Raw genomic sequence first — 26553 nt, forward strand, 5'->3', positions numbered from 1 at the left:
CTCCAAACTGTGCCCCTCCAGATGTGGCAAAACTACAACTCCCAGCATGCCAAGACTGTCCATGCATGCTGGAAGTTGTAGCTCTTCAACATCTGAAGGGCCAGATGTTACAGAACTATAACTCCCAGCATGCCTGGACTGTCTGGGAATGCTGAGAGTTGTAGTTTTGCAACATCTGGAAACCACAGTTTGCCCTCCAGATGTTGTTTTGTATCTTCTAGCAGGCCACAGTGAAGATCACTCAGCAAAGAAGAGGATCCCCACTGTCGCCTGCAGTCTCCTCCTCCGCCGCCGCTCTTCATGTGCCTGCCGCCGCTGCTCCTGAGCTGCCTGCCGCCGCTGCCTCTGCCGGGTATGACCAGTACCCCCCCGCTCTGCCTGGGCAGAGCGGGGGAATCTAAACTTTAACACCCCCGCCCCCCTCCTGCCATTGGTCAGTCAGTCCTGACTGACCAATGGCAGGGGATAGGAGGAGGTGGCATTCCTGTCACCTCGCTCCTATCCTTTAGGATGATCGGGGCTGTCTCTGACAGCTCCGATCATCCCTATTTTTTTATATATATCAACTGGCTCCGGAAAGTTAAACAGATTTGTAAATTACTTCTATTGAAAAATCTTAATCCTTTCATTACTTATGAGCTTCTGAAGTTATGGTTATTTTCTGTCTAAGTGCTCTCTGATGACACCTGTCTCGGGAAACGCCCAGTTTAGAAGAGGTTTGCTATGGGGATTTGCTTCTAAACTGGGCGTTTCCCGAGACAGGTGTCATCAGAGAGGACTTAGACAGAAAAGAACAACCTTAACTTCAGAAGCTCATAAGTACTGAAAGGATTAAGATTTTTTAATAGAAGTGATTTACAAATCTGTTTAACTTTCTGGAGCCAGTTGATATATATATATATATATATATTTAAAAAAAAGTTTTTTTCCTGGATAACCCCTTTAATTTTAAATACATTTTTACTCATTATTACTGAGTTAATTATTATTGTTTTTTTCTGTCATTTTTGAAAGGCTACCAACAATTTTCTCCACATCTGTACATGTGGCTGTCTGATCAGTTTCAATGCCAGCTGTTCCCCTGATTACCTCTGTGCTGGCTCTGGGCAATCTTCTAATAGAGTCTGTATCTGTTGAGCAGAGCACACTTTTCTTTGAGCAATGCTATGCCAGTATAATATAGTAGCCCTTCCCCTGAAAAAAAAAAAAATAAATACATATTTAGTATTGTCGCATGCGAAAATATATTGTTAAAGGCTGATGGTATTTACATAAAAAAAAATAAAAGGAAATGTCAGAATTGCTGTTTTTTGGTCACATCATATATAAGAAAAAATGTATAAAAGTGATCAAAAAGTCCCATCAATACAAAGAAAAAAAAAGGTTATAGGGGTCAGAATAGGGTAATAATAGAAAAGCAATGTAAATATGGGTGATATTTTGATAGTACGTATCGACCCTCAGAAGATACTTTGTCAGTTTTGTCATAAAGTGCACTGAGTAAAAGCAAATTATTTGCATTATCATATTGGCCCACAGCATAAAGTTATTCTCAGGGGAGATAGCAGCTGACCCCGCTCAAAACGCATGCATGGAAGATGTTGGGAGGGATAGCTGTTTGCCAGATGTATTTGAACAAAGAAAGTTTATGAGGAGGTAAGATTTTCAGAGTCCAGACAATCTACACTGCTTCCATATTCTAACACAACAGTATAAACTATATGGTGTGGCTCCAGTTGGGATCATTTAGGGGTACCTGCGTGGTTCTATTACATTAGCCCTTCAGAGTTGTGACAAGCTGATTTTTACACTCTCATTGCTGTTTTTTGAGCCTTTGAGAGCTCCCTCCATATGGTGCACAGCTATTTCTCATTCTCTTCATTTCAGGGGGCAAGTCCAGACCTGGCCTTTTTGCCAGCAGTACTCACACGAGACTTCCTTTCTCTTACTTGTCTTGCAAATTACAAGAGATCGTCTACAACTGTCTGCTATGCCATGACCTAGTACTAATGAATGTGCACTGAACTACATTGGCTAGCACTGTGCTGGGGATGATTTACAGTATGCTACTAAAGATGGTGGCAAGTGGGGGGGAGAAGAAAGTTGTTAAAGGGGTATGTTACGCCGAGCGCTCCGGGTCCCCGCTCCTCCCCGGAGCGCTCGCTTCACTCCCTCCGCTGCAGCGCTCCGGTCACGTCCTCTGACCCGGGGCGCTGCGATCCTGCTGCCAGCCGGGATGCTGTTACGCCTAGCGCTCCGGGTCCCCGCTCCTCCCCGGAGCGCTCACGGCGTCCTTCTCCCTGCAGCTCCCCGGTCAGCGCTGACCGGGAGCGCTGCTCTGCCATGGCCGTTGGGGATGCGATTCGCACAGCGGGACGCGCCCGCTTGCGAGTCGCATCCCAGGTCACTTACCCGTTCCCGTCTCCTGCGGTCATGTGCTGGCGCGCGCGGCTCCGCTCTCTAGGGCGCGCGCGCGCCAGCTCCCTGAGACTTAAAGGGCCAGTGCACCAATGATTGGTGCCTGGCCCAATTAGCTTAATTGGTTCCCACCTGTTCCCTGCTTATATCTAGTCTCCTCCCTTGCACTCCCTTGCCGGATCTTGTTGCCTTAGTGCCAGTGAAAGTGTTCTTTGTGTGTTTATACCCTGTGTACCAGAACTATTGCTATCTCCCCTGACTACGAACCTTGCCGCCTGCCCCCGACCTTCTGCTACGTCCGACTCTGCTTCTGCCTACTCCCTTGTACCTCGCCTATCTTCAGCAGCCAGAGAGGTGCCGTTGCTAGTGGATACGACCTGGTCACTACCGCCGCAGCAAGACCATCCCGCTTTGCGGCGGGCTCTGGTGAAAACCAGTAGTGTCTTAGAACCGGTCCACTAGCACGGTCCTCGCCATCCCTCTCTGGCACAGAGGATCCACCTCCTGCCAGCCGGCATCGTGACAGTAGATCCGGCCATGGATCCCGCTGAAGTTCCTCTGCCTGTTGTCGCCGACCTCCCCACACTGGTCGCCCAGCAAGCCCGACAAATTGCCCAACAAGATCACCAGCTGTCGTACTTGACCACCATGACTCAGCAACTCCAGTCGCAGCTACAGCAGATTCAGTCTCAGCTTCAGCAGCAGCAACCATCTCCTCCGCCAGCTCCTGCACCTCTTCCGCAGCGAGTGGCCACTCCTAGCCTCCGCCTGTCTTTGCCGGACAAATTTAATGGGGACTCTAAGTTTTGCCGTGGCTTCCTTTCCCAATGTTCCCTGCATCTGGAGATGATGTCGGATCAGTTTCCTACTGAAAGGTCTAAGGTGGCTTTCGTAGTCAGCCTTCTGTCTGGAAAAGCCCTGTCATGGGCCACACCGCTCTGGGACCGCGATGACCCTGTCACTGCCTCTGTACACTCCTTCTTCTCGGAAATTCGAAATGTCTTTGAGGAACCTGCCCGAGCCTCTTCTGCTGAGACTGCCCTGCTGAACCTGGTCCAGGGTAATTCCTCCGTTGGCGAGTACGCCATACAATTCCGTACTCTTGCTTCTGAACTATCCTGGAATAATGAGGCTCTCTGCGCGACCTTTAAAAAAGGCCTATCCAGCAACATTAAGGATGTTCTGGCCGCACGAGAGACTCCTGCTAACCTGCATGAACTCATTCATCTAGCCACTCGCATTGACATGCGTTTTTCTGAGAGGCATCAAGAGCTCCGCCAGGAAAAGGACTTAGATCTCTGGACACCTCTCCCACAGTCTCCACTGCAATCTGCGCCTAGGCCTCCCGCCGAGGAGGCCATGCAAGTGGATCGGTCTCGCCTGACCCTGGAAGAGAGGAATCGCCGTAAGGAAGAGAATCTTTGTTTGTACTGTGCCAGTACTGAACATTTTCTGGTGGATTGCCCAATCCGTCCTCCACGTCTGGGAAACGCACGCTCGCACTCAGCTCTCGTGGGTGTGGCGTCTCTTGATGCCAAGTCGGCTTCTCCACGTCTCACGGTACCTGTTCGGATTTCCACTTCAGCCAGCTCTCCCCTCTCAGCCGTGGCCTGCCTGGACTCTGGAGCTTCTGGGAATTTTATTCGGGACTCCTTTGTGAATAAATTCCGGATTCCGGTGACCCGTCTTGTCAAGCCACTCCACATTTCCGCGGTCAACGGAGCCAGGGTGGACTGTACCATACGTTTCCGCACGGAGCCCCTTCTTATGAGCATCGGATCTCACCACGAGAGGATTGAACTTTTGGTCCTCCCCAATTGCACCTCGGAAATTCTCCTTGGACTTCCCTGGCTTCAACTTCATTCCCCAACCCTGGATTGGTCCACTGGGGAGATCAAGAGTTGGGGGTCCTCTTGTTCCAAGAACTGTCTAAAACCGGTTCCCAGTAACCCTTGCCGTAACTCTGTGGTTCCTCCTGTATCTGGTCCCCCTAAGGTCATTAAGGACTCTGCCTGCCACAGGAAATGCCCCTCCCCCCCTCCCAGTTCCATCAGGCAAGCTTCTGTGTCCCCTCATGGCCCTCGTCCTGGTGTCACACTGCCCCGTGCCAGGTCCCGCCCTCTGCCCTCTCTCCCCATTCCTACTCCTGCGGTTCTGCCTGCCGTTGAGGAATCCCTCCATCCTTTCCCGGTGTCCTCATCCCAGGGGAGGCAGTTACCCGATAAAGAGAAGGGGAGACCTAAGGGGGGGGGTACTGTTACGCCTAGCGCTCCGGGTCCCCGCTCCTCCCCGGAGCGCTCACGGCGTCCTTCTCCCTGCAGCTCCCCGGTCAGCGCTGACCGGGAGCGCTGCTCTGCCATGGCCGTTGGGGATGCGATTCGCACAGCGGGACGCGCCCGCTTGCGAGTCGCATCCCAGGTCACTTACCCGTTCCCGTCTCCTGCGGTCATGTGCTGGCGCGCGCGGCTCCGCTCTCTAGGGCGCGCGCGCGCCAGCTCCCTGAGACTTAAAGGGCCAGTGCACCAATGATTGGTGCCTGGCCCAATTAGCTTAATTGGTTCCCACCTGTTCCCTGCTTATATCTAGTCTCCTCCCTTGCACTCCCTTGCCGGATCTTGTTGCCTTAGTGCCAGTGAAAGCGTTCTTTGTGTGTTTATACCCTGTGTACCAGAACTATTGCTATCTCCCCTGACTACGAACCTTGCCGCCTGCCCCCGACCTTCTGCTACGTCCGACTCTGCTTCTGCCTACTCCCTTGTACCTCGCCTATCTTCAGCAGCCAGAGAGGTGCCGTTGCTAGTGGATACGACCTGGTCACTACCGCCGCAGCAAGACCATCCCGCTTTGCGGCGGGCTCTGGTGAAAACCAGTAGTGTCTTAGAACCGGTCCACTAGCACGGTCCTCGCCATCCCTCTCTGGCACAGAGGATCCACCTCCTGCCAGCCGGCATCGTGACAGATGCGATTCGCGATGCGGGTAGCGCCCGCTCGCGATGCGCACCCCGGCTCCCCTACCTGACTCGCTCCCCGTCTGTTCTGTCCCGGCGCGCGCGGCCCCGCTCCCTAGGGCGCGCGCGCGCCGGGTCTCTGCGATTTAAAGGGCCACTGCGCCGCTGATTGGCGCAGTGGTTCCAATTAGGGTTTTCACCTGTGCACTTCCCTATATTACCTCACTTCCCTTGCACTCCCTTGCCGGATCTTGTTGCCTTAGTGCCAGTGAAAGCGTTCCTTGTGTGTTCCTTGCCTGTGTTTCCAGACCTTCTGCCGTTGCCCCTGACTACGATCCTTGCTGCCTGCCCCGACCTTCTGCTACGTCCGACCTTGCTTCTGCCTACTCCCTTGTACCGCGCCTATCTTCAGCAGCCAGAGAGGTGAGCCGTTGCTAGTGGATACGACCTGGTCACTACCGCCGCAGCAAGACCATCCCGCTTTGCGGCGGGCTCTGGTGAAAACCAGTAGTGGCTTAGAACCGGTCCACTAGCACGGTCCACGCCAATCCCTCTCTGGCACAGAGGGTCCACTACCTGCCAGCCGGCATCGTGACAGTAGATCCGGCCATGGATCCCGCTGAAGTTCCTCTGCCAGTTGTCGCTGACCTCACCACGGTGGTCGCCCAGCAGTCACAACAGATAGCGCAACAAGGCCAACAGCTGTCTCAACTGACCGTTATGCTACAACAGTTGCTACCACAGCTTCAGCAGTCATCTCCTCCGCCAGCTCCTGCACCTCCTCCGCAGCGAGTGGCCGCTCCTGGGATACGCTTATCCTTGCCGGATAAATTTGATGGGGACTCTAAGTTTTGCCGTGGCTTTCTTTCCCAATGTTCCCTGCATCTGGAGATGATGTCGGACCTGTTTCCCACTGAAAGGTCTAAGGTGGCTTTCGTAGTCAGTCTTCTGTCCGGAAAAGCCCTGTCATGGGCCACACCGCTCTGGGACCGCAATGACCCCGTCACTGCCTCTGTACACTCCTTCTTCTCGGAAATCCGAAGTGTCTTTGAGGAACCTGCCCGAGCCTCTTCTGCTGAGACTGCCCTGTTGAACCTGGTCCAGGGTAATTCTTCCGTTGGCGAGTACGCCGTACAATTCCGTACACTTGCTTCAGAATTGTCCTGGAATAATGAGGCCCTCTGCGCGACCTTCAAAAAAGGCCTATCCAGCAACATTAAAGATGTTCTGGCCGCACGAGAAATTCCTGCTAATCTACATGAACTTATTCACCTAGCCACTCGCATTGACATGCGTTTTTCTGAAAGGCGTCAGGAACTCCGCCAAGATATGGACTCTGTTCGCACGAGGCGTTTCGTCTCCTCGGCTCCTCTCTCCTCTGGTCCCCTGCAATCTGTTCCTGTGCCTCCCGCCGTGGAGGCTATGCAGGTCGACCGGTCTCGCCTGACACCTCAAGAGAGGACACGACGCCGTATGGAGAACCTCTGCCTGTACTGTGCTAGTACCGAACACTTCCTGAGGGATTGTCCTATCCGTCCTCCCCGCCTGGAAAGACGTACGCTGACTCCGCACAAAGGTGAGACAGTCCTTGATGTCTACTCTGCTTCTCCACGTCTTACTGTGCCTGTGCGGATGTCTGCCTCTGCCTTCTCCTTCTCTACAGTGGCCTTCTTGGACTCTGGATCTGCAGGAAATTTTATTTTGGCCTCTCTCGTCAACAGGTTCAACATCCCAGTGACCAGTCTCGCCAGACCCCTCTACATCAATTGTGTAAATAATGAAAGATTGGACTGTACCATACGTTTCCGCACGGAGCCCCTTCTTATGAGCATCGGATCTCATCATGAGAGGATTGAACTTTTGGTCCTCCCCAATTGCACCTCGGAGATTCTCCTTGGACTTCCCTGGCTTCAACTTCATTCCCCAACCCTGGATTGGTCCACTGGGGAGATCAAGAGTTGGGGGTCCTCTTGTTCCAAGAACTGTCTAAAACCGGTTCCCAGTAACCCTTGCCGTAACTCTGTGGTTCCTCCAGTAACCGGTCTCCCTAAGGCCTATATGGACTTCGCGGATGTTTTCTGCAAAAAACAAGCTGAGACTCTACCTCCTCACAGGCCTTATGATTGCCCTATCGACCTCCTCCCGGGTACTACTCCACCCCGGGGCAGAATTTATCCTCTCTCTGCCCCAGAGACTCTTGCCATGTCCGAATACGTCCAGGAGAATCTAAAAAAGGGCTTTATCCGTAAATCCTCCTCTCCTGCCGGAGCCGGATTTTTCTTTGTGTCCAAAAAAGATGGCTCCCTACGTCCTTGCATTGACTACCGCGGTCTTAATAAAATCACGGTTAAGAACCGCTACCCCTTACCCCTCATCTCTGAACTCTTTGATCGCCTCCAAGGTGCCCACATCTTCACTAAATTGGACTTAAGAGGCGCCTATAACCTCATCCGCATCAGAGAGGGGGACGAGTGGAAAACGGCATTTAACACCAGAGATGGACACTTTGAGTATCTGGTCATGCCCTTTGGACTGTGCAATGCCCCTGCCGTCTTCCAAGACTTTGTCAATGAAATTTTTCGTGATCTGTTATACTCCTGTGTTGTGGTATATCTGGACGATATCCTAATTTTTTCTGCCAATCTAGAAGAACACCGCCAGCATGTCCGTATGGTTCTTCAGAGACTTCGTGACAACCAACTCTATGCCAAAATTGAGAAATGTCTGTTTGAATGCCAATCTCTTCCTTTTCTAGGATATTTGGTCTCTGGCCAGGGACTACAGATGGATCCAGACAAACTCTCTGCCGTCTTAAATTGGCCACGCCCCTCCGGACTCCGTGCTATCCAACGCTTTTTGGGGTTCGCCAATTATTACAGGCAATTTATTCCACATTTTTCTACCATTGTGGCTCCTATCGTGGCTTTAACCAAGAAAAATGCTGATCCCAAGTCCTGGCCTCCTCAAGCAGAAGACTCCTTTAAACGACTCAAGTCTGCCTTTTCTTCGGCTCCCGTGCTCTCCAGACCTGACCCTTCCAAACCCTTCCTATTGGAGGTTGATGCCTCCTCAGTAGGAGCTGGAGCTGTTCTTCTACAAAAAAATCCTTCCGGGCATGCTGTCACTTGTGGTTTTTTCTCTAGGACCTTCTCTCCAGCGGAGAGGAACTACTCCATCGGGGATCGAGAGCTTCTAGCCATTAAATTAGCACTTGAGGAATGGAGGCATCTGCTGGAGGGATCAAGATTTCCTGTTATTATCTACACCGACCACAAGAACCTCTCCTACCTCCAGTCGGCCCAACGGCTGAATCCTCGCCAGGCCCGGTGGTCTCTGTTCTTTGCCCGATTTAATTTTGAGATTCACTTTCGTCCTGCCGATAAGAACATTAGGGCCGATGCTCTCTCTCGTTCCTCGGATGCCTCAGAAGTTGATCTCCCTCCGCAACACATCATTCCACCTGACTGCCTGATCTCCACTTCTCCTGCCTCCATCAGGCAGACTCCTCCAGGAAAGACCTTTGTTTCTCCACGCCAACGCCTCGGAATCCTCAAATGGGGTCACTCCTCCCATCTCGCAGGTCATGCGGGCATCAAGAAATCTGTGCAACTCATCTCCCGCTTCTATTGGTGGCCGACTCTGGAGACGGATGTTGGGGACTTTGTGCGAGCCTGCACTATCTGTGCCCGGGATAAGACTCCTCGCCAGAAGCCCGCTGGTTTTCTTCATCCTCTGCCTGTCCCCGAACAGCCTTGGTCTCTGATTGGTATGGATTTTATTACTGATTTACCCCCTTCCCGTGGCAACACCGTTATTTGGGTGGTCGTTGATCGATTCTCCAAAATGGCACATTTCATCCCTCTTCCTGGTCTTCCTTCTGCGCCTCAGTTGGCTAAACAATTTTTTGTACACATTTTTCGTCTTCACGGGTTGCCTACGCAGATTGTCTCGGATAGAGGGGTCCAATTCGTGTCTAAATTCTGGAGGGCTCTCTGTAAACAACTCAAGATTAAATTAAATTTTTCCTCTGCATATCATCCCCAGTCCAATGGACAAGTAGAAAGAATTAACCAGATCCTGGGTGATTATTTGCGACATTTTGTTTCCTCCCGCCAGGATGACTGGGCAGATCTCCTTCCATGGGCCGAATTTTCGTATAACTTCAGGGTCTCTGAATCTTCCTCCAAATCCCCATTTTTCGTGGTGTACGGCCGTCACCCTCTTCCCCCCCTCCCTACCCCCTTGCCCTCTGGTCTGCCCGCTGTGGATGAAATTTCTCGTGACCTTTCCATTATATGGAGAGAGACCCAAAATTCTCTCTTACAGGCTTCTTCACGCATGAAGAGGTTCGCGGATAAGAAAAGAAGAGCTCCCCCCGTTTTTTCCCCTGGAGACAAGGTATGGCTCTCCGCTAAATATGTCCGCTTCCGTGTCCCTAGCTACAAGTTGGGACCACGCTATCTTGGTCCTTTCAAAATTTTGTGTCAAATTAATCCTGTCTCTTATAAACTTCTTCTTCCTCCTTCTCTTCGTATCCCTAATGCCTTTCACGTCTCTCTTCTCAAACCACTCATCCTCAACCGTTTTTCTCCCAAATCTGTTCCTCCCACTCCTGTTTCCGGCTCCTCGGACGTCTTCTCGGTCAAGGAAATTTTGGCTGCCAAAAAGGTCAGAGGGAAAAATTTTTTTTTAGTAGACTGGGAGGGTTGTGGTCCTGAAGAGAGATCCTGGGAACCTGAGGACAACATCCTTGACAAAAGTCTGCTCCTCAGGTTCTCAGGCTCCAAGAAGAGGGGGAGACCCAAGGGGGGGGGTACTGTTACGCCGAGCGCTCCGGGTCCCCGCTCCTCCCCGGAGCGCTCGCTTCACTCCCTCCGCTGCAGCGCTCCGGTCACGTCCTCTGACCCGGGGCGCTGCGATCCTGCTGCCAGCCGGGATGCGATTCGCGATGCGGGTAGCGCCCGCTCGCGATGCGCACCCCGGCTCCCCTACCTGACTCGCTCCCCGTCTGTTCTGTCCCGGCGCGCGCGGCCCCGCTCCCTAGGGCGCGTGCGCGCCGGGTCTCTGCGATTTAAAGGGCCACTGCGCCGCTGATTGGCGCAGTGGTTCCAATTAGGGTTTTCACCTGTGCACTTCCCTATATTACCTCACTTCCCTTGCACTCCCTTGCCGGATCTTGTTGCCTTAGTGCCAGTGAAAGCGTTCCTTGTGTGTTCCTTGCCTGTGTTTCCAGACCTTCTGCCGTTGCCCCTGACTACGATCCTTGCTGCCTGCCCCGACCTTCTGCTACGTCCGACCTTGCTTCTGCCTACTCCCTTGTACCGCGCCTATCTTCAGCAGCCAGAGAGGTGAGCCGTTGCTAGTGGATACGACCTGGTCACTACCGCCGCAGCAAGACCATCCCGCTTTGCGGCGGGCTCTGGTGAAAACCAGTAGTGGCTTAGAACCGGTCCACTAGCACGGTCCACGCCAATCCCTCTCTGGCACAGAGGGTCCACTACCTGCCAGCCGGCATCGTGACAGGGTACTCCCCTGGAAAAAGAAAAATTTAAATCAACTGGTGCCAGAAAGTTAAACAGATTTGTAAATTACTTATGTTGCTATTCAAAACATCTTACCCCTTCCAGTACTTATCAGCTGTTGAATGTTCCAGAGGAAGTTCTTTTCTTTCTGAATTTCCTTTCTGTCTGACCACAGTGCTCTCTACTGACATCTCTGTCCATTTTAGGAACTGTCTGGAGCAGGATGGGTGTTACGCCTAGCGCTCCGGGTCCCCGCTCCTCCCCGGAGGGCTCACGGCGTCTTTCTCCCTGCAGCTCCCCGGTCAGTCCCGCTGACCGGGAGCGCTGCTCTGTCATGGCCGTTGGGGATGCGATTCGCACAGCGGGACGCGCCCGCTCGCGAATCGCATCCCAGGTCACTTACCCGTTCCCGTCCCCTACTGTCATGTGCTGGTGCGCGCGGCTCCGCTCTCTAGGGCGCGCGCGCGCCAGCTCCCTGAGACTTAAAGGGCCAGTGCACCAATGATTGGTGCCTGGCCCAATTAGCTTAATTGGCTTCCACCTGGTCCCTGACTATATCTATCCTCCTCCCATGCACTTCCTTGCCGGATCTTGTTGCCCTTGTGCCTAGTGAAAGCGTTTTGTGTGTTTAAAGCCTGTGTACCAGAACTTCTGCTATCTCCCCTGACTACGAACCTTGCCGCCTGCCCCCGACCTTCTGCTACGTCCGACTTTGCTTCTGCCTACTCCCTTGTACCTCGCCTATCTTCAGCAGCCAGAGAGGTGAGCCGTTGCTAGTGGATACGACCTGGTCACTACCGCCGCAGCAAGACCATCCCGCTTTGCGGCGGGCTCTGGTGAAAACCAGTAGTGTCTTAGAACCGGTCCACTAGCACGGTCCTCGCTATCCCTCTCTGGCACAGAGGATCCACCTCCTGCCAGCCGGCATCGTGACAGTAGATCCGGCCATGGATCCCGCTGGTCGCCCAGCAAGCTCGTCAGATCGCCCAACAAGATCACCAGCTGTCGTACTTGACCACCATGACACAGCAACTCCAGTCACAACTACAGCAAGTACAGTCACAGCTACAGCAGCAACAACCATCTCCTCCGCCAGCTCCTGCACCCCTTCCGCAGCGAGTGGCCACTCCTAGCCTCCGCCTGTCCTTGCCGGACAAATTTAATGGGGACTCTAAGTTTTGCCGTGGCTTTCTTTCGCAATGTTCCCTGCACATGGAGATGATGTCGGACCAGTTTCCTACTGAAAGGTCTAAGGTGGCTTTCGTAGTCAGCCTTCTGTCTGGAAAAGCTCTGTCATGGGCCACACCGCTCTGGGACCGCAATGACCCCGTCACTGCCTCTGTACACTCCTTCTTCTCGGAAATTCGAAGTGTCTTTGAGGAACCTGCCCGAGCCTCTTCTGCTGAGACTGCCCTGCTGAACCTGGTCCAGGGTAATTCCTCCGTTGGCGAGTACGCCATACAATTCCGTACTCTTGCCTCTGAACTATCCTGGAATAATGAGGCTCTCTGCGCGACCTTTAAAAAAGGCCTATCCAGCAACATTAAAGATGTTCTGGCCGCACGAGAGACTCCTGCTAACCTGCATGAACTCATTCATCTAGCCACTCGCATTGACATGCGTTTTTCTGAGAGGCATCAAGAGCTCCGCCAGGAAAAAGACTTAGATCTCTGGACACCTCTCCCACAGTCTCCACTGCAATCTGCGCCTAGGCCTCCCGCCGAGGAGGCCATGCAAGTGGATCGGTCTCGCCTGACCCTGGAAGAGAGGAATCGCCGTAAGGAAGAGAATCTTTGTCTGTACTGTGCCAGTACTGAACATTTTTTGGTGGATTGCCCAATCCGTCCTCCACGTCTGGGAAACGCACGCTCGCACCCAGCTCTCGTGGGTGTGGCGTCTCTTGATGCTAAGTCGGCTTCTCCACGTCTCACGGTGCCTGTTCGGATTTCTACTTCAGCCAGCTCTTCCCTCTCAGCCGTGGCCTGCCTGGACTCTGGAGCTTCTGGGAATTTTATTCGGGAGTCCTTAGTGAATAAATTCCGCATTCCGGTGACCCGTCTTGTCAAGCCACTCCACGTTTCCGCGGTCAACGGAGCCAGGTTGGATTGCACCGTGCGTTTCCGCACGGAGCCCCTCCTAATGTGCATCGGACCTCATCACGAGGAAATTGTATTTTTGGTCCTTCCTAATTGCACTTCTGAAGTGCTCCTTGGACTACCCTGGCTTCAACACCATTCCCCAACCCTGGATTGGTCCACTGGGGAGATCAAGAGTTGGGGCCCCTCTTGTTCCAAGGACTGCCTTCAACCGGTTCCCAGTACTCCCTGCCGTGACCCTGTGGTTCCTCCTGTATCCGGTCCCCCTAAGGTCATTAAGGACTCTGCCTGCCACAGGAAATGCCTCTCCCCCCCTCCCAGTCCCATTAGGCAAGCCCCTGTGTCCCCGCATGGCCCTCGTCCTGGTGTCACACTGCCCCGTGCCAGGTCTCGCCCTCTGCCCTCTCTCCCCATTCCTACTCCTGCTGTTCTGCCTGCCGTTGAGGAATCCCTCCATCCTTTCCCGGTGTCCTCATCCCAGGGGAGGCAGTTACCGGATAAAGAGAAGGGGAGACCTAAGGGGGGGGGTACTGTTACGCCTAGCGCTCCGGGTCCCCGCTCCTCCCCGGAGCGCTCACGGCGTCTTTCTCCCTGCAGCTCCCCGGTCAGTCCCGCTGACCGGGAGCGCTGCTCTGTCATGGCCGTTGGGGATGCGATTCGCACAGCGGGACGCGCCCGCTCGCGAATCGCATCCCAGGTCACTTACCCGTTCCCGTCCCCTACTGTCATGTGCTGGTACTGGTGCACTGGCCCTTTAAGTCTCAGGGAGCTGGCGCGCGCGCGCCCTAGAGAGCGGAGCCGCGCGCGCGCCAGCTCCCTGAGACTTAAAGGGCCAGTGCACCAATGATTGGTGCCTGGCCCAATTAGCTTAATTGGCTTCCACCTGGTCCCTGACTATATCTATCCTCCTCCCATGCACTTCCTTGCCGGATCTTGTTGCCCTTGTGCCTAGTGAAAGCGTTTTGTGTGTTTAAAGCCTGTGTACCAGAACTTCTGCTATCTCCCCTGACTACGAACCTTGCCGCCTGCCCCCGACCTTCTGCTACGTCCGACTTTGCTTCTGCCTACTCCCTTGTACCTCGCCTATCTTCAGCAGCCAGAGAGGTGAGCCGTTGCTAGTGGATACGACCTGGTCACTACCGCCGCAGCAAGACCATCCCGCTTTGCGGCGGGCTCTGGTGAAAACCAGTAGTGTCTTAGAACCGGTCCACTAGCACGGTCCTCGCTATCCCTCTCTGGCACAGAGGATCCACCTCCTGCCAGCCGGCATCGTGACAATGGGTTTGCTATGGGGATTTGCTCCTACTCTGAACAGTTCCTAATATAGACAGAGATGTCAGCAGAGAGCACTGTGGTCAGACAGAAAGGAAATTCAAAAATAAAAGAACTTCCTGTGGAGCATACAGCAGCTGATAAGTACTGGATTTTTAAATAGAAGTAATTTACAAATCTGTTTAACTTTCTGGCACCAGCTGATTTAAAATAAAAATACTTTCCAGTGGAGTACCCCTTTAACACATTTGTTTTGCGAGGTGATCTCTGTAGTATAGGAAAGAAACAGCAGTACCACAGCAAGTAATAGGTTACACTAAGCACTAACCTGATACAGATGATAATGAAAAACCACATCAAAATCAGGATATCTGTTTAAATCTCCTAAAACTTCATAGGCCAAGACTTGGCCGAGACTATAATGACCAGGATACGGATTTGCTTGAAGTCCAGGTAAATCTGTATCCTCAGTCTCGGGCTATGAAGTTGCAGGAGATGTAAATAGATATCCTGCCGCCAAAGCGTGAATGCAGTTCAAGATTTAAAACTAAATTAGTCAAGTGATCGCTGACCACGCCTATAGCAAAACCCTGAGAAGAGTTAAAGGGGTATTCCATGAAAAAACTTTTTTTTATATATCAACTGGCTCCAGAAAGTTAAACAGATTTGTAAATTACTTATATTAAAAAATCTTAATCCTTTCAATAATTAAAAGGATTAAGTTGAGTTGTTGTTTTCTGTCTGGCAACAGTGTGCAGTTCCCGAGACAAGCAGAGATGTCAGCAGAGAGCAGAGTAGAAGAGGTTTGCTATGGGGATTTGCTTCTAAACTGGGCGGTTCCTGAGACACGTGTCATCAGAGAGCACTTAGACAGAAAAGAACAACTCAACTTCAGCAGCTCATAAGTACTGAAAGGATTAAGATTTTTTAATAGAAGTAATTTACAAATCTGTTTAACTTTCTGGAGCCAGTTGATATATATAAAAAAAAAAAGTTTTTTCCTAGATAACCCCTTTAAGTGTCAGAAATTGTTGTGCAAATATGGCATGTACCATAATACAGAAACAAATGATTTGTTATACATATAATATGTATATATTTTATTATATATTTTTTCCCTAAAGCATCCCTACACATGGGTGCCTATTTTCTGCAGTGTGAAAGTCAAGGTAGTGAAAATTTTCCTTTAAAAAGAGGTTTAATGTTAAAAGGCTATACAAACTACCCATCTGTCAGCGCACCAGATATAATAAAACACTCAATTCGCACCTGCCAGCCATCTTTATAACACACCGCAGTCCTGAATATATCAAGGTCTTACAGACAGAGATAGATAGACAAATGCTGGCAATAATTCACATGGAGAGCTTGTCAACCTGCAAACCATTTGTATCTTTGGTTACATATTTCCTTTCCATAAGGAGTTTGCCTTCCTTCATTCTCTATTAAAAAAAACCAGGCCGTACAGCCAGATACAGGACATGATTCATAGACACAAATCAAATGCAGATGCTCAGATAAACAAGATATTTTGGGCTTGGTTGTGTGTGTGATACTCATTTATATACATGAAAATATAAATCTGTTTGATTCATATGCATTTTACCTAAATATTTCAGCGTATTACACGCATATATGTGTGACATTTGGTTAGCTAGTAATCTCAATCTCCAAATTCTTTTACCTGAAGTTAGTTCAGTTTCCTTTCCCTATGCGCTACAAAGTTTGTTTTATAGGACCCTTACCTAAATAAAATTGGGTGGAGGAGCACACAAATGCCTGCTTCTCATGTGCAGGGACAGAGAGGGGGTCACCCTCCCACTTAATAGGGCCCCTTTGCACTATTGTCCCCCATATCAGATAGGTAGATCCCCCTCCCTCTAATATTGCCCCCCTTTCTACCAAATATCACCCCCTTCCCCATAGGCAAACCTCCCTTCCTTCATTACGTGGATAGGCACATACCCTTATTAGTTATGTAGCCCCTTCACAATATAGGTTGCCATTCTTATGGATAGATAACCCCTTCTTTAGGTAGATAGGCCCTCCATTAGTTAGATAGCACATCCTTAAGGTAGATATTCCTTCCTTTAGCTAGCCTGTCCTTTAGGTAGGATGCCCTCCATTAGGTAGATAGCCTCTCATTTAGGCAGGCAGACGATCCTTTAGATAAATATCCCATCATTTATGTAGATAGCACCTCCATAAGTTTATAGTCTGACCCCCCCCCTCCACCCACCCATACACACATCATTTAAAGTGTGCACCAAAATAAAAAATAAAATAAACCTCACTTCTGCCAGAGCTCCTGGATCCTTAAACAACCACTGTATAGTTCAAAGAAACACCAAATCAATCATAATAACCAAAACAATAACTAAATCAGTAGGACCAGTACAATCATCCAACCATTGAATGCAATACTTGCCCAATACAATGTCCAATACCTTTTTATCACCGCATTTCCAGTGCTGTACTTTCATTGTTTTCTATGGATGGTGGAATTTACTTGTTCTCATGATTGAGTTAATGTTCTGAGTTAAATGAATGGTTAGGTGTTTCTGTGAACTATATAAATAACTGGGTAACTGGAATACAAATAGTTTGAGACCAGTAGATTCACCAGAAGCAAGTGTGCAAAACATGTGTTGGGGCCTGTCCTGACCTGTATTGATTTATGATGCCACAATGTGTGATTATAGTGCAGACTGAGTGTTAGCATTTAGGGGTATATATAACATAACATTCCTATTTCTATGTATTTTTTTTTATATATGTATAACTAGCTGAGTACCCGGCGTTGCCCGGTTTTTCCTTCCTCATCCTTGTTGGGGAGGAAAATCAACAAAGGAGGAAGCTTTTGACTTCAAATTACATCCCCATATATTGTTGTCATATCCCAAACCCATATCCCGTCCTCATACCCCGACCTCCTATCCCGTCCTCCTATCTCGACCTCCTATCACGTCCTCCTATGGCGTCCTCCTATCCCGGCCTCCTATCTCGACCTCCTATCTCGACCTCCTATCCCGTCCTCCTATCTCAATCTCCTATCCCGACCTCCTATCCCGACCTCCTATCCCGCCCTCCTATCTCGACCTTCTATCCCGTCCTCCTATCTTGACCTCCTATCTCGACCTCCTATCCCGTCCTCCTATCTCAACCCCCTATCCTGTCCTCCTATCTCCACCTCCTATCTCAACCTCCGATCCTGTCCTCCTTTCTCGACCTCCTATCCCAGCCTCCTATCCCGACCTCCTATCCCGTCCTCCTATCCTGTCCTCCTATCCCTGTCCTCCTATCCCGTCCTTCTATCCCGTCCTCATATCCCGTCCTCATATCCCATCCTCATATCCCATCCTCCTATCCCGTCCTCCTATCCCGACCATCCTGTCCTCCTATCATGACCTCCTATCCCGACCTGTAATATGTGTACCAGGTATTGAAATATCTCCAGCCGTACAGAAGTTATGTGAGAACATACATTTCCCATTGATTTGCATGGGACTTTAAACAAAAACCCTGACACTCACAAATGGGGGTAGTTAAGGGTTAAATTAACTATCCTATATTTTAAGTGGACATATAAGTAACATGTAACCAAGTATTATCAAAATATCTCAAGCCGTTTGGAAGTTATGCAGTAACATATATTTTCCAGACTTGTACGGGACTTTAAACATAAACCCCGCCCCTGGCAAATGGGGGTGAGTAAGGGTTAAATCACCTATCCTATGTTTGTTGTTGACATATAAGTAACATGTGTGCCAAGTTTCATGTTAATATCTTTAGCCGTTTGGAAGTTTTTGTGGAACATACACACATACATACATACATACATACACACACGTTGAGTTTTATATATATAGATTTTACTTAATAAAGATTTGTGAGCTATTATCTTTGTTACTATTTCTTGGGTGCCTTATATAGGATGTTAATAAGTGATTATTAGGCACCCAGGGGGGCATTTATCATTGTAGGTGTAAGTGAAGCATTTTTCTACACCTTTTTTTGTGCGCTGGTAATGTGTAGGAGCACCAAATTTATTAAAGGGATTTTGCGCTGCCCTGACTTTCGGAGCTCCCCTCACAGTGTCCGGAAGTTCATTACTTCGAACCCTGTGTGCGGACTTCCGTGTTCGCAGCCGCCGGGCGTGACGTCACACCCGCCCCCTCAACGAAAGTCTATGGGAAGGGGGCGCGACCGCTGTCATGCCCCCTTCCCATAGACTTTGGTAGAGGGGGCGGGCGTGACGTCACGAGGGGGCGGGCGAGATGTCACAAAGGGAACGCGGAAGCCCGCACACAGCGTTCGGAGTAATTAGGGCAGCGCACAACCCCTTTAAATGGTCGCAGAGCATTTCATAACTTTTGTGCAGGTCACATTTTCTGAAATTTTACTCTTCACATACACCATAAAGCTAAGCTAAGTCTGGGCTGGTGTACTTTAGATACTGTTAAGTGGCTTTGTACCTTTTTTGCACCTTTTCACAAAAAGGCACAGTTCATAAAACCCTTCCATATCATGTGTATTGCCAAAATCAGTGGATTGCAACTCAAAATCAGCAGAAATGTGTAAACAAAAACGCACAAATAAACCCTGCTCGTGCCTTTTTTGCGGGACGTGCCCGCTCGCGGATCGCACCACATCCCACTCACCTGTCCCGATCTCCTGCTGGGTCCCGGTGCGCGCGGCCCCGCTCTCTAGGGCGCGCGCGCGCCGGGGCTCTCAGATTTAAAGGGCCAGTGCACCGCTAATTGGTGCCAGGCCCAATCTTCCTAATTAGCTCCCACCTGCTCCATGTGAATAAAAACCCACTTCCCCTTCCTGTCCTTGCTGGATCTTGTTGCCTTAGTGCCCTGAGAAAGAGTTTATTGTGTTCCCAAGCCTGTGTACCCAGACCTTCTGCTGTTGCCCCTGACTACGACTCTTGCTGCCTGCCCTGACCTTCTGCTACGTCCAACCTTGCTCTTGCCTTGTCCCTGTGTACCGCGCCTGACTCAGCTGTCAGTTGGGGTTGAGTCGCTATCGGGTGGAACGACCTGGGGGTTACCTGCCGCTGCAAGTCCATCCCGCTTTGCGGCGGGCTTTGGTGAAAACCAGTAACCCCTTAGATTCCGTTCCCCTGGTACGTCCCACGTCATCACCCCACTGACACAGAGGATCCACCTCCAGTGTCCTCGCTGCATACCAGTCCGGATCCTGACAGAAGTGGTGAAAAAAACTAATAATATACTTAGTCAGTCACAGACCAGAAACAGAATGTGAAAACTACCAGACAACCAGATACAGTCATGGTCGTAAATGTTGGCACCCCTATTTCTCACAGAAAAGGATTACAGTAACACATATTTTGTTATACACATGTTTATTCCCTTTGTGTGGATTGGAACTAAACAAATAAGGAAAGAAAAAAGTTAATTGGACATAATGTCACACCAAACTTCAAAAATGGGCTGGAGAAAATTATTGGCACCCATAACTTAATATTTGGTTGCACACCCTTTGGAAAAAATAACTGACATCAGTGGCTTCCTATAACCATCAATAAGCTTCTTACACCTCTCAGCCGGAATGTTGGACCACTCTTCCTTTGAAAACTGCTCCAGGTCTCTCTTATTGGAAGGGTGACTTTTCCCAACAGCAATTTAAAGATCTCTTCACAGGTTTTCAATGGGATTTAGATCTGGACTCATTGTTGGCCACTTCAGAACTCTCCAGCGCTTTGTTGCCATCCATTTCTGGTGCTTTTTGACGTATGTTTGGGGTAATTGTCCTGCTGGAAGACCCAAGATCTCGGACGCAAACCCAGCTTTCTGACATTGGGCTGTACAGTGCAACCCAAAATCTGTTGGTAATCCTCCGATTTTATGAAGCCTTGCACACATTCAAGGCACCCAGTGCCAGACGCAGCAAAACAACCCCAAATCATCATTGATCCTCCACCATATTTCACTGTAGGTTCTGTGTTCTTTTCTTTGTAGGCCTCATTCCATTTTCGGTAAACAGTAGAATGATGTGCTTTACCAAAAAGCTCTATCTTGATCTCATCTGTCCACAAGACATTTTCCCAGAAGGATTTTGGCTTATTCAAGTTAATTTTTGCTAAATGTAGTCTTGCTTTTTTAAGTCTCTGTGTCAGCAGTGGGGTCCTCCTAAGTCTCCTGCCATAGCGTTTCATTTCAATTAAATGCCGACATATAGCTCACGTTGACACTGATGCTCCCTGAGCCTGCAGGACAGCTTGAATATCTTTGGAAGATGTTTAGGGCTGCTTATCCACCATCTGGACTATCCTGCGTTGACACCTTTCATCAATTTTTCTTTTCTGTCCACGCCCAGGGAGATTAGCTACAGTGCCATGGGTTGCAAACTTCTTGATAATGTTGCGCACTGTGGACAAAGGCAAATCTAAATCTCTGGAGATGGACTTGTAACCTTGAGATGATATTTTTCCACAATTTTGGTTCTCAAGTCCTCAGACAGTTCTCTTCATTTCTTTCTGTTGTCCATGCTTAGTGTGGCACACACAGACAAACAAAGCAAAGACTAAGTGAACTTCTCTCCTTTTTATCTGCTTTCAGATTTGATTTTTATTGTGCCCACACCTGTTACTTTCCCCAGGTGAGTTTAAAGGAGCATCACATGCTTGAAACAATCTTATTTTTCCACAATTTTGAAAGGGTGACAATAATTTTGTCCAGCCCATTTTTGGAGTTTGGTGTGACATTATGTCAAATTTGCTTTTTCCCCTCCCTTTTTTTTGTTTAGTTCCAATACACACAAAGGGAATAAACATGTGTATAGCAAAACATGTGTTACTGCAATCCTTTTTTGTGATAAATACCGTATTTATCGGCGCACTTTTTAGGCTAAAACACGCACTTTTTAGGCTAAAATTTTTAGCCTAAAGTCTATCTGCGTGTTATACGCCGATAAGCCGCTGCAGTTCAATTATTTAAAGCGGGCACTTTAAATCAATGAACTGCAGCAGCTTTGCAGGTGCAGAGACCTGCCGTCGCTGCCGGCTTCTCTGCCCCTGCCTGTCCTGGGGTCTAGAGCCCTGCTGCCGGCCCTTCTCTCCCCCTGGCTATCGGTGCCGCTGCCCGTTTACTCCCCCTGGCTATCGGTGCCGCTGCCCCATTGCCGGCGCCAATAGCCGGGGGAGAGAAGCGGCGCCGGCAATGGGGCAGTGGCGCCTACAGACAGGGGGAGAGAAGGGGCAGCGGCACCAATTGCCGGCACCGCTGCCCCGTTGCCTCCCCCATCCCCTGTTGTATAGTTACCTGTTGCCGGGGTCGGGTCCGCGCTGCTTCAGGCCTCCGGTGTGCGTCCCCTGCGTCGTTGCTATGCGCTGCAAGACGCAATTACGTCACTCGTCATTGCGCCGCGCCGTGCATAGCAACGACGCAGGGGACGCACACCGGAGGCCTGAAGCAGCGCGGACCCGACCCCGGCAACAGGTAATTATACAACCGGGGATGGGGGAGGCAACGGGGCAGCGGCGCCAGTAATGGGTGCCGCTGCCCCTTCTCTCCCCCTGGCTATCAGCGCCGCTGCCCCATTGCCGGCACTGCTTCTCTCCCCCTGGATATCGGCGCCGGCACCGATAGTCAGGGGGAGAGAACGGGCAGTGGCACAGATAGCCAGCGGGAGAGAAGCGGCAGCAGCAGGGCTCTAGACCCCAGGAAAGGCAGGGGGAGAGAAGCGGGCAGCGACGGCCTCTCTCCCCCTGCCTTTCCTGGGGGCTTCTGCGGGGTCAGAAACAGTGTATCGGGGTTTACGCATGCACACACACGCACCCTCAATTTACCAAGGATATTTGGGTAAAAAACTTTTTTTACCCAAATATCCTTGGTAAAATGAGGGCGCATGGTATACCCCAATAAATACGGTACTTCATTTTTTAGAAAAATTTCAGAGGTGCCAACATTTACAGCCATGACTGTTTAATATAAACTCACGAACAGGGAAGAATATAGTGTACTGACAAACAGTTCATAAACCGGAATCCAGATAAACGGCAAACATGATTAAATGAACAGGACGAAGTATGGACAGGACTAAGAGTATACAGCAGGATCCAGGAAATGAAGGGGATATACAGAAGAACTGAAATCTAAAACACTACACAGATCAGGTAACATAGGACACTATTCACACAGGGACACAGAACAGAAACAAACTGGACACCCACTCCACAAAAGGAGTAGACAGCATAATAAAGCCAAATAGACTACTAGCCAGCGGGCACACTCCCCCGCTTGATCAGGATGCTGACCTAGTAAGAAACAGAGATAATACATAAAAAAAATAAACTAGAACCGGATGAGTCTGAATAGACTCCAGGATACCAAACAGGAATTATAACATACAGAGCACAGGTAAAAGCAGACTCACAGTGTGAACACAGACTAAGCAGAACGGACATACATATCCTAAAAACCGACAGCTGTAACACAGACTAAAATCTACAATAAACAAGACTATTTAACCATCGCTAAAATAGGTGCATGCTCAAGCAGCCATGAAATGTATTGCACAAATAACCAGCACCAGAATGCAGGAGAACTCTGGTTAAAATAAAGAGTTATCATTGGTTCTGAGCATTAACTATTCCCTATCCAGGGAGAATAGCAAACTGATCAGAACAATCTTGTGTGTGAATATACACCTAAACAGAAAAATACAAAAACAAATAAACGGACATTCCAACAGCACTTTCAAGTGTGGGTCCCATGCATGGAAACAGGAAAAAATGGGACACAAAAATAACAGAAGCATATTACACAATATTATAACTAAAGCATCATGGGCTCAAAGGCTAAATATAAAATCCTGGAATACCCCTTTAAAGGGAACCAATCATCAGATTTTACCCTATATAACGCTTGGCAAAGCATTATATAGGGTAAAATCTTTATCCTCACCATCCCGGGGGACGCTCCTGCCTGCGGGGATGGTGAGGATATGAACTTATAAAAGCTCTTCTCACCTAGTCCCGTGTCTTCGGCCGACAGCGACACCCCCTCCGCTTGATTGACGGGCCGCATCATCGCTCTGCTGTCTGTTCAGTGAGCAGAGCGCTGATGCCACCCGTCAATCAAGCCGAGGGGGCGTCGCTGTGGCCGAAGACACTGGACTAGGTGAAAGGAGCTCCCTGCCTAGAGGACTACTTAAGAGCATGGCGGGAAGCAGGATATAAGTTCATATCCTCATCATGCCCGCAGGCAGGAACGTCCCCTGGGGATGGTGAAGATAAAGATTTTACCCTATGTAACGATTTGCAAATCGTTATATAGGGTAAAATTTGATGATTGGTTCCCTTTAAAGAAATTAAATATTGATGGCCTATCCAGTAGATGTCTGGCCTTCTAGAAACACTACTGATCATCAAAATACAAGTGGTTTAGTCCCATAAATGAATTTAAACTGCAGTACTAGCTAGAGCTCAAAAGATGTAGAACTTTAGTTTTATCATAAATTGTACAGGTTTCAGGAAGGTGTGTAGTTCTTTTATTTTCAGTGTGGTGTTGTCTCAGTAACTCCTCAATTTTTCCCTCTGTCCCAAGACAGCCCATAATCCTCTGCTGTCTCAGGAGGTGTGGCTAGATCTTGTCTCTGAGTTTAAGCACCACCCGGATTATGTCATCTCTGACCAGTTGACTGGCAGGAATGCGGTGGGAGCGTAACAGACAGGGTAGGAGGACTGTGATGAAGAGCTGAGGGAAAACAATGCATTCTGGGAATTGTTGTGCTGAGCAACTGCTCAACTAGGAAGTATAACAAAAAAAAAAAACATGCCTCAGACCCCAAAACAAATGGACAGGCAGACAGGTAAGAAAAGCTATATGCTTCCTGAGATTACAAATAATCCCCTATCCATGGGATAAAATATAACTAGCTGATAGGTTGAGGTCCCAGTGTTCAGACTCAACTATTATCTGTGGATAGGGGATCATTTTTAATGTCAGGATAACCCCTTTAATTCAGCTTGGTCCCCTCACCCTTTGTCATGTGCAGTATAAACCTACACACCACTAACACGACAAGAGAGGTGAAATGTCCTCCGAGTGAATGGAGAGGCAGTGCACATGACTGGCCACTACACCATGCACTGTCTATGGAGCTTCCAGACATAATACAGTTCATATCTTGGCAATGCTTGTAAGTCCCATAGAGAATGAAAAAAGCAGTGGTCCAGCATGTGCACTGCTTCTACATCAATTTACTCTAAGGCATTTGACTTCTGTTCTTGTGAATGGTGTGGGGGGGGGGGTTCATTTGTCAGACTTCTGCCAATCAATGACTTAGCCCCTATCCTGTGGACATGGGATTATTTTTAATCTTGGGGTGAGCTATTTTGTGCACCATTGAGATAACAACCATGTTAAAGGGGAACTCCAATACATGAGTACTTATCTCACTTCTGCTAACCACAGAATCTGTGGACAGATTCTGTGGATTGGGGATAAATGTCTGATTGCGGGGGTCTAACTGCTTGGACCCCCTGCAATCTCCTGCCCAGCACCCCGCCTCTCTCCTCTCTACTGTTGACCACAGCATGAAGCAGTGGCCGAGACCCTCCTCCATGTATCCCTATGAGAGAGGAGATACAGTGTTTGTGTATCTCGGGCTGTCCTATAGAGATACATGGAGGGGCGTGTCAGCCCCCTCTTCGTCACGTGGTTGACAGTAATCCGTGCATGGAGTGGAGGTTGCCCCATGCATGGAAAGAGCCGGGATCCCCCATCATCAAACATGTATCCCCTATCCACAGGATTCTGTGGATAGGGGATGAGTGCTCATGTATAATTCCCTTTAAATGGTTAAAATGGGTTTTACCAACAGTAACATGTATAGTATATTGTCAGGATATGTTATTAATCTTTTATGAATCTATGATTCTTGAAGTTAGACCAGAACTAGAGGAAGATCCTTTAAAATCTCATGCCCTTCATGTCTAGAGGAAAAGTGATGGCAAACGTTAGCACTCTCTATAATGTTCAATTAGAGCATGTACTTGTTTCTGCCCATGCACAGATCCCCTTCTGCAGATTGGGGAAAAGGGGCCTCTGTTCTGTGGTAATTACACGTGGAATACAAGAATAGTAAAAGTGACCTGTTATGTAACAAACTTAATGCTCTCCTCCTTTTTGTAACTACTAAGCTTCTCAGCATCACCGATGTTAATCCAGTTCTTAGTGAGGATTGATGAGTCATAGGAAACTTTCATTCAGCCTAGCGCATCGCAACCGGTGTATCAATTGAGATCAGCAATGCAGTACGACAGGTATTTCCAGCAAGAAAATACTCCAAGGATTGGTATCTGATACTTATTTCCTAGAATGTCCTTAAGCCTAATAGACTTCACAGGCACTAAAAGTAGTCCAGATTAGAAAATGTTATCCCTTATTCAAAGGATAGGGAATAAATGTCAGATCCCGAGGGTTCTGACTGTTGCCCCCCCCCCCAACACCCCCCACCCCTTAAGATCTCCTGCCTGGAGCCCTTGCTCTCCTCTAGCACGGAGCTGTGCGACCACCACATGAAGAGGTGTTCAACACGCCCCCTCCATATATCCCTATGAGGCTAAGTTTCCATTTGTTTTTTTTTCTGGCAGTTCTTGGAATACTGCCACTGCAGTTTTTGAGCCAAAGCCAGAAGTGTACTCAAAAGGAATAGGACATATATAGGAAGGACTTACACTTCTCCTCCCTTATGGATCCACTTCTGACTTTGGCTCAAAAACTGTAGTGGCAGATATTCAAAAACTGCCAGAAAAAAAACAAGTGGAAACTTAGCCTAAGAAAGACAGAGATACCGGAGACATCGCTTTGGCTCTCCCATAGAGATGAATGGAGGACGAGTGCCGAAAGCCAGGGCGCCAGCAGATCGTGGGGGTCCCAGTGGTTGAACTCCCAACTTGCGATCTGGCACTCATCCCTTATCCTTTTAAGAGGGGATACATTTCTCTAAGCTGGATAACCCCTTTATGAATACTGCTTCAGGGACTAAAATGAAGATTCACTCAAGTCATCCTCATTTTACTTTTTAGTTACATTTATGACCATATATAAAAAAAATGGATTAAAATGTAAAAAGCACCACATTCTGGTATGTTTAGTTCACACACAAAGGATAAAGACATGTTTGTATCTCTTAATGTTACCCTGTGTGAATACATCCCTATAAAGATGTTTAGCTGTGACCAGGTTGCAAACATGAGGAGTGCCATTTGGAACCAACGAGTGCCGGATCTGGCTGGGGTACGGGAGAGCCCGGTTTGCCCCT

The 26553-nt window shown here is 49.2% G+C and overlaps 1 long non-coding RNA gene across 1 annotated transcript in view; it reads right to left on the minus strand.

The window, feature by feature from the left end:
• Positions 1-1030: 1030 nt before the first annotated feature.
• Positions 1031-26553, minus strand: part of LOC130356860 (uncharacterized) — a 126693-nt gene continuing 101170 nt past the window's right edge. Inside the window, exon 4 of the long non-coding RNA XR_008889015.1 lies at positions 1031-1194. This is a non-coding gene — a long non-coding RNA (uncharacterized LOC130356860). The remainder of the gene's footprint in view (positions 1195-26553) is intronic.

This window comes from Hyla sarda, chromosome 2 (genome assembly GCF_029499605.1).
Source record: "Hyla sarda isolate aHylSar1 chromosome 2, aHylSar1.hap1, whole genome shotgun sequence".
In the NCBI taxonomy this organism is placed as follows: domain Eukaryota; kingdom Metazoa; phylum Chordata; class Amphibia; order Anura; family Hylidae; genus Hyla; species Hyla sarda.